The sequence below is a fragment of the Choloepus didactylus genome, chromosome 1 (genome assembly GCF_015220235.1).
Source record: "Choloepus didactylus isolate mChoDid1 chromosome 1, mChoDid1.pri, whole genome shotgun sequence".
Taxonomy (NCBI): domain Eukaryota; kingdom Metazoa; phylum Chordata; class Mammalia; order Pilosa; family Megalonychidae; genus Choloepus; species Choloepus didactylus.
In genome coordinates, this window is record NC_051307.1 from 114,014,259 (window position 1) to 114,022,116 (window position 7,858).

Consider the following 7,858-nt stretch of genomic DNA (forward strand, 5'->3'; position numbering starts at 1 on the left):
GAAATCATAACCCTTAATTCATTAAGGAATATGCAGGCTGTTTTCTACAAAGCCCTCTTCTTCTTGTGCTCCCTTTACCCTTTACATAATTATGTAAACAGTTCCCCAATTACTGACATCTAAGAAAACAGACCTTTCGAGTCCCACGTCTGGTAACATGGTTAGCCACCATCACCACTATTCCTTTAGCATCCTAAAATAAACTCAAGCCGCGGTCAAAACACACTGGCTGAACGTCTGGTGCTTACATAGTCAATCCTGGGCGCCTCCCTACCTTTCCGAACCACTTAAGAGCTATGAAACAAGCACCACATAATCTTAGTAAAGACACAAGTCACATGAGACAATGTCTCATGTTTTTGAATGAAGGACCAATACGTTTGATCTTCTCGGTTAAAAGGAAAAAACAACCTCGAGAGGAAGGGTGGGAGGGGATCTAGGGGGTGGGGGAAGCAGTTTTCCTTCCATACCCCTGCCGGGCGATTTAAACCCAGTACCACGCAAAGGCAGGGCCGCCAGAGCCCTCGGGAGTGACAGCCCCACAGGAACAGCTTGGGGCTCGGCACCGAGATCCCTCACGCCGCGGTAGTCGCGGCACCCGGTCACCTGGCGGGCTGGGTGGGCGTGCGGTGACCTGGGGATAGAACCATCAAGACTGTGGTTGGGGCGGCGGCCCTGGGCGCACTTCCTCAGCCTCCCGCCGCCCCATCCCCAAAAATGGGAGGAGAGGAAGGAAACCAGGAACGAGGCGGCGGCCAGAGGGAGAAAGGAGAGGGAGCTGCAAGCCCTCGCCTCTGCAGCTGGGAGAGGCCAGCAGTAATCACAAGCGAACTCCGCCGCCGCCTGACAGTGGGAGAGCCCACCAACCGGCAGCCCCTGCTCCCTACGGCGGGCACGCTCAGTAGTCCTCGGCATCCACCCGGTTCCCACCCCGAGCGTGCCCGCTCGCAAACCAGTCCTCGCTCTACTCACGCTCCGGGTTCCTCCAGGCTCCGCGAGTCTAACCGCATCGGGTCCCAGCCCCGCGGGCGGCGGTTCTGAGGGAGAGGAGAGCGGGCAGCACGGCCCCCGCCTCCCGGCCCCTCTCCCCCGCCGTTCCGGAGCTGCCCGGCCGGGCCCGAGCCCTGCCTAGCCACCGGCCCCGGCCCCAGCACCAGCGGCCGCGGCAGCAGCAGCCTAAGACTTCAGCGGCCGCAGCGGCGGCACCGGAACTGCCGCTTTCCCCTTCTGGCTCGTCTTCTCGCTAGCCCCCACCACTCGCCTCCGCCCCGGTCTCCTTTCTCTGTCGCCCCTGTTTTTTTTTTTCCCCTTTTGTTTCCAGAATAAACTTTATTGGTCTCTTTTTCCGCTCACATCGTGTAAACAAACAACGAACTCTTCCCCACCCCTTCGACTCCCCCCCTCCTCGGGCAGAGGAGGGTAAGAGCTAAAGAGAGGCCGAGCCTACAATGCCCTGGAAGAGATGTACAAGAGAGCGGAAGTGAACTTACAAAGACCGGGAGGGAGAAGTGGGCAAATCGGGTAACAATGTGCCAGTGCGCCTGCGCTTTGCTTTTCCGCCCGAAGTTGGGGTGGTGTTGGGCTGCTTTTCTGGCTTGTGTCTGTTTAATGTTCCCTCTTATGCAGTAGTGAGAATGTTGTATCATTCTACGACAGCGTATATGTCGACTATTTCTTTCTCCGAGCAGCAGGCGAGCTGAGGTAGAGAGATAGAAAGGAGTATGGGAGAAGTGAGTTCATTCACTACACCTACAGAGAAAATGAGATGAGTTGAGGGGCTGGACGGGGGCGCGGTGATTAACCGCCGTTGTCAGTGGCGAACCAGAAGTAGTTACGGATTCTAGAAAGACCTGTTATAATGCGTAACTGCGCGTCCTTCTGCCAACATTTGTTTAGGTGTAGCCCATCCCGAAGACAATACACTGCCTTAGCCGTTTGCAATCTTGGATTCGCTCCGGTGAGGACTTTGCTATGCCCTGTTTCCTGATTTGAATCAGCTTGTAGGAATCATTTCTGAGTACACGAATACAGGCTTTTTTCGTATCAAGCCCATGGAGACATCACAAAAGCCATGTTGTTTATAGATTAGATTCAAGGTGGTGCCCTGGCGCTGCGTACCATAGAAATCTCTCCTTATGCTTGAGAGTAGTAGAATATGATGCTTCTTGAGATTACGTTTTTCTCCCTCTGGTGGTCCTTCATTGTATTGAAAACGCTTAACGTCTTTACAATTCGTCCATTCCCCCCTTGATTTTTTAAGGAATAGAGGGATTTGGAAGTGACCCACCTTAGAGATGTTGCAGTCCAACTTGCCAACCAGAGCAAGAAATCTGACCGATAACCAGCCTTTGCTCGAATACCACACGTCCATACTAAATGGTAAATGAGATCGTATGGTCATAGTTTCACTTGACTATTTCCCGCGTTTTCTTTTCTTTTCTCTTAAGCTCGGGTTTTCATTTCACATTCCAGGGCTCTATATTTCTAAGTATTTTTTTTGAGCCAGTGTCTTTCAGCAGTTTCAGAATACTGTGCTACTTCATAGAAGTGACTAATAATTTTTTTTTTAAGACATTGAATTGCTAGTCAAAAGTAAACTTTATGGCAGCATTTCTCAAATTGTGTTTTCTGATGCAGGAGAGTTCCATGAGCTATTGATAGGTACTTATGGGTGGGAAAAAATTATGCTAAGGATATTTTCCTTCAAAAATTTATTTTTTAAACAGAATACTAATTACATTACATGATTTTTGTTGTGTGGTGAGCTGTGTTTGAGAAATCATGTGCCATAAGCAGAAAATGCCATGTCTGCTACTTGAATGCGTGGCAGTATTCACTGATGTGGTGGCAGCATTTACTGCCCAATTCACAGTCGATATATTTGTTTTATTTGGTGGTCATTGGTTTATTATGTGTCTCACCTTACTTTCAAAGGTGTTTGCAATATATTCAGTGTATAGAGTACATAGACATCTATATGACGAAACTCATCATCCAAGGACCTGTGGCTGAAAGATTTTTTAAATGGAAGAGAAGAAATAGTGATCCTCAGACTGTAAATCAAACAAATTAAAAATGGAATACTTCAGAATTAAACAACTGCTTCCTAAGCTTTCTAAACCTAAACTCAGGAGGTAAATATCCAAGATGAAAGTGTTCTGTTGTAACACATTGGAATTATGATGACAATTACCTATTGTTTGGATTTATTTCCATTGAAAATAAATATAGCTGATACTCAAATGTGCATTGTGCACCAAAACATACTTTAATAGCTCTTAAATCACTATTAAGCTTTGAAGTCGTTTGGAAACAAGGGTCAACTTGATTATGTAGCAATATACTCTTGATGTATAAAATTGTCACATCAGATAGTGAAAAACATACCAAGGGATAACAAAGTTAGCTTATATATAACTCCTGTTGAATAAGCTAGCATGGTTGGGCTCGGCAACCCATGGCCTGAGCAAAACAGGCCTGCAGATCTTTGGTGCACAGCAGTCTGCATGACGTAGGCAGCTAAATGTTTAACCTATTGCCTTTCTAAGCCAGTAAAGAGAAAAAGGGTAAATTGACCTTAAAATGTAACTTTATGAGAAGTAGGCAGGAAGTGAGGGGCTCATAGTCTCACAAAAAGAGCAAAATGTAATTGTTCAAGTGTTATTCTAGTCCTTCCTGCACCACCTCCCAGGTCAGAGTGACCTGTTCCTGCATCTGTGCTCCCCCCCACCCTTAGGAATGCCTTTGTCTTATAAGGCTTATAAAAGGCTTTCTGTCCTCTTTGCATTGCTCGGTTGTCTTCCCTGCGAACGTGATCCCTGCCTGGCCTGAGGGAGCTGTCATTATCTCTCCATGACTTCTCACCCTGTAAGTAAGCCCTGAAAAAAAGTTCATGTATCTTCTTTGGGCTCTCTTGGGCTGCGACAATTGGCAAGCCAGCCAGGAGAATCAAATAGCTGCCAGCCAGAGGCTAAGAAAGTCCCAAGCACTGATGACATGAACTTGGGGAGGGGAAAGGAGAAGGCCCCAGGCGGGATACCAGGGAGGCCTGTGATGTCTATGTTGGAAGGGCTGCCTACCCTCCCAGTGGAATGGATGTCTATGTGGGGAGGGGTAGCTACCCTCTTAGATGAATGGAATCTGCCAAGGAAGTATGGAAATGTTTATAACTCTCTGTCTGGACAAATAGCCGTCCTGTATCAGGCCACAGGATCACTCGGGATTCAGAAAGAAAAAAAGGGTCGCCAGATTGTGGCTGCGGTGGGGTGGCCATTGTTAGAGGCTGTATGCGCTGCTACTGAGGAAGTTTTAGCAGCAAAGGTGGCTGTAAGCCACCTGGGAGGTAAATTAAAGGTAGAAAAAGATATGAGGCTAACACAAGCAGAATTGAAAGATGCTCTAGATAAATGTTTAGAAATATTGGCATACCAGCACACTAGAGTAGGAGGGCATAAGCTGTCCAAAGGGCAAGTTAGGCGTATCCTGGCTTCCCCTGACTGGGACCGTAAAGTGTGGGACACTGTTGACTACTCATCAAAAGATGATGAGCCCCTGTCTGACTGGGAAATTGATACTAAGGAAAGTAGGCATACTCAACCTCTGTTCTAACAAAGGATTAAAGCAGAGGAAGTTCAGCACCCTGATCCCCCATGGAGAGAGGAAGATGGGGCAGTGGCAGCAGCTTCTGATCAGAGGGTGCTCATTTCATCCTGAGAGTTTTCCCGAGGAGAATTAGGAGATATTAGTAACTAATACTGACAGAAACCTAGGGAGCCATTAGCAAACTGTATGCTCCTGTTTCATTTTGTGTTAAACCTTGCTAATATGTTTTTTAGAATATTTTTAGATTTTTTCCAGTCAACTTGTGTTAGGCTTCACATGGGGAAAACAACAGTGGACATTTGCTGTGCATCCACAAAGATATCTTCAAATGTGGAAACCTCCAGAAGAGCCTGACTACTCTATCAAGTTCTTGGGTATTGTCTGGTTGGGTAAAACTAAGGCTATTCCTTCAGCTGTTGTTAAAATGCAAAGTTATTCCACATCGCCTACTTCTGAACAGTTGATGGCTTTTCTTGGTTTGTTAAGTTATTAGGAAATGTTTATACTCTATGTAGTACAAATTTTAAAACCTTTGTATACCCTAATTAGAAAAGGGAAAATGTGGGAATGGGATTTTCCACTGCAGGCTGTGTTTAAAAAGACTAAGTGAACTATTAGGCAAGCACAGACTTTAAGGGGGGTGGACCCTGATATACTCTGTGATTTGGATGTGGCCAGTGCCAATATTGGCTTAGGGTGGGGTTTGTGGCAAAGGCAACAAGCTAAATGTGTACCTGTTAGATTCTGGTCCCAACTATGGAAGGGCACAGAACTCAGATATAGCCCTTTAAAAGAGCAGTTGTGCACAGTTTGTAATCCTCTGTTGCAAGTGTTGAAAGTCTAACTCAGGTGCCCAGTAACCTTACAGAAGACCATACCCATATAGATATGCAGATATGGGACACTATAAATAAGCACCATTTGGAGAGTGCTCAGGTGAGCACAATGAGAAAATGGAAAGTCTACCTCCTACAATGTGGCATCTTTAACAACGGCTCTTTAAAAACAGAGATGCATGAAATTTTAGGATTGGCCTCCTATGTGAAAGAGCAGCATGCCATTTCCTGTTGATCCTCCCAAGGTGGCTCCTCCCATGCCCACCATTGATGAACAAGAAAATACATCTGACTCTACATGGATTGGCACATGGGCAACCCGCTACCTGGTCATCTGTTATTGTCTAGCCCAGTACCGACACCATCTGGTGAGAAGACATCTGGACTGCCTGCCACAAATATAAAGTAACCGTTTATCATGTCTCTGCCCACAACACCAATTCATTACCAAGTAACGTAGAAGCGGATGCCCTAGTGAAATTCCACAGCCTAACACCAATGATGCATGAAGTGGCTGAATGGCTTTGCTGGAAGACTGGGCACCGAGGACACCAGATTCCTGTCATCTGGTGGCAAGTAAACTATATTGGCCCCTTTCCTCTGCCCAAAGGGACAAAATATGCCTTCACCACTGTAAATATGGCTAAACACTTAAAGGATGATAGAAACAATGGACTCAAGGACTATCAACATTAACTGCAGATGAAGGGGCTGGCTGCCTTCAAGCCACAATGGGGCAATGATAATAACTCTCTCTTGCCTGTGCCACACACACTAGAAATTGGGGAAAATAAGGTCAGTTGGCTCTGGTTCTGGCCCATGCAGCCGCACTGATTGAGAATCCTAAGCCCATGAGTATTAAGGTTACATAGGAAACTAACTGTAGATCTGACCCTGAAGGGATCCCTGTCACCTGGAACTCTTCTATCTACTATGAAGACTCAGTATATATTGTTAAACCACTCAACTGTCCAGTTTAATGCTTACATGTGGTGTTAATTGTTGTTAAAAAAAGTGTTACTATTTCAATAATGCATTGACTAAAATGTTTTCAGTATTTAGCCTTCTAACAAGTGTAATGTTATTAGTAATAATATGTTGTAAAATGCTTAAAAACAATTTCTGGAATTATTCTGATGATTTGAATGTAGAGAGAATGAGGGATGTCTTTTTTTTTTAATTATAGGAAAAGAAAGTCATTTTGTCCTAAATGACTGGTTGTATCAGAACAAAAAATAGGGAATATGGAACAAAACCTAAATAAATATAAAAAGTTGCAGAAAGTTGGTGAAAACGGAAATTTATTTCTGTGGTCAAGGTTGAAAAAATGGTAAAAACTAAATATAAAATAGAGCAAAATGCCTGGTAGTGTTATCCTTTAGCTATTTTAGCCCAGGCAGTACTTGTACTAAATGGTAAAACTCATTAGCCTCACCACAGCACCACTTGCTAATAGGTTTATTATCTCTCTGTACCAATGTATTATTACTATGTTGTTTATTGTATTGTTGTTGTGAATTATAGATGTAAAGTCTGGCCTATGGTCAATGCAAACTGTTGGGCAGGGGTGGATTGTGGCAACCCATGGCCTGAACAAAACAGGCCTGCAGATCTTTGGTGCACAGCAGTCTGCATGACCTAGGCAACTAAATGTTTAACTTATTGCCTTTCTAAGCCAGTGAAGAGAAAAAGGGTAAATTGACCTTAAAATGTAACTTTATGGGAAGCAGGCTGGAAGTGAGGGGCTCTTAGTCTCACAAAAAGAGCTAAATGTAATTGTTCAAGTGTTATTCTAGTCCTTCCTGCACCACCTCCCAGGTCAGAGTGACCTGTTCCTGCATCTGTGCATCCCCCTTAGGAATGCCTTTGTCTTATACCCTTATAAAAGGCTTTCTGTCCTCTTTGCATCGCTCGGTCATCTTCCCTGTGAACGCGATGCCTGCCTGGCCTGAGAGAGCTGTCATGATCTCTCCATGACTTCTCACCCTATAAGTAAGCCCTGAATAAAAGTTCATGTATCGGAAAATGCTTGTCTTCTTTGGCCTTTGGACTGGCATGGCCCTCTTGGGCTGTGACAGTTGGGGAATTAGCAATGAAGTATTTGTCGAAAGGAATACAGTCAAGTGCATGTTTGATGACCAATGCAGGGAAAAAAAGGTGCCATGTGCATCTCAGTGCTATTTTAATGTAAAGGATCTTGCTGCTGACAATAGAAGTACTTTGCCGACTGCAGTTTGCTACAAATATTCTTTGCAACTGGATCAGTCAACTGATGTATCAAAGCTTAGTGTTGTTTGTATGTGTCCACAATAAGCTTAGTGTTGTTTGTATGTGTCCACAATAGGTTGGACAGATTTATTGGATAAGACCTGCTTTAGAGTGAAAATTAGCAAGAAGTTATTTAAGTCTCAGTAAAAAGT

The 7,858-nt window shown here is 44.8% G+C and overlaps 1 protein-coding gene and 1 long non-coding RNA gene across 4 annotated transcripts in view; one reads left to right on the plus strand and one right to left on the minus strand.

Annotated features, from left to right (window-relative positions):
• The window catches only part of PIK3CA (phosphatidylinositol-4,5-bisphosphate 3-kinase catalytic subunit alpha), an 89,658-nt gene extending 88,404 nt beyond the window's left edge, over positions 1–1,254 (minus strand). The window contains exon 1 of the mRNA XM_037840147.1: positions 973–1,254. The gene's annotated coding sequence lies outside the window, so the exon portion shown is untranslated. The remainder of the gene's footprint in view (positions 1–972) is intronic.
• Positions 1,255–1,570: 316 nt separating this feature from the next.
• LOC119524425 lies at positions 1,571–5,199 on the plus strand. 3 transcript variants are annotated; one of them, XR_005214830.1, is made up of 4 exons: positions 1,571–1,957; positions 2,261–2,379; positions 2,935–3,134; positions 3,737–5,199. It is a non-coding gene; the product is annotated as an uncharacterized LOC119524425 (long non-coding RNA). The 3 variants fall into 3 exon arrangements; XR_005214816.1 differs by having other exon boundaries at positions 2,935–5,199; XR_005214820.1 differs by having other exon boundaries at positions 1,617–1,701; positions 2,935–5,199.
• The last annotated feature ends 2,659 nt before the right edge of the window (positions 5,200–7,858 follow it).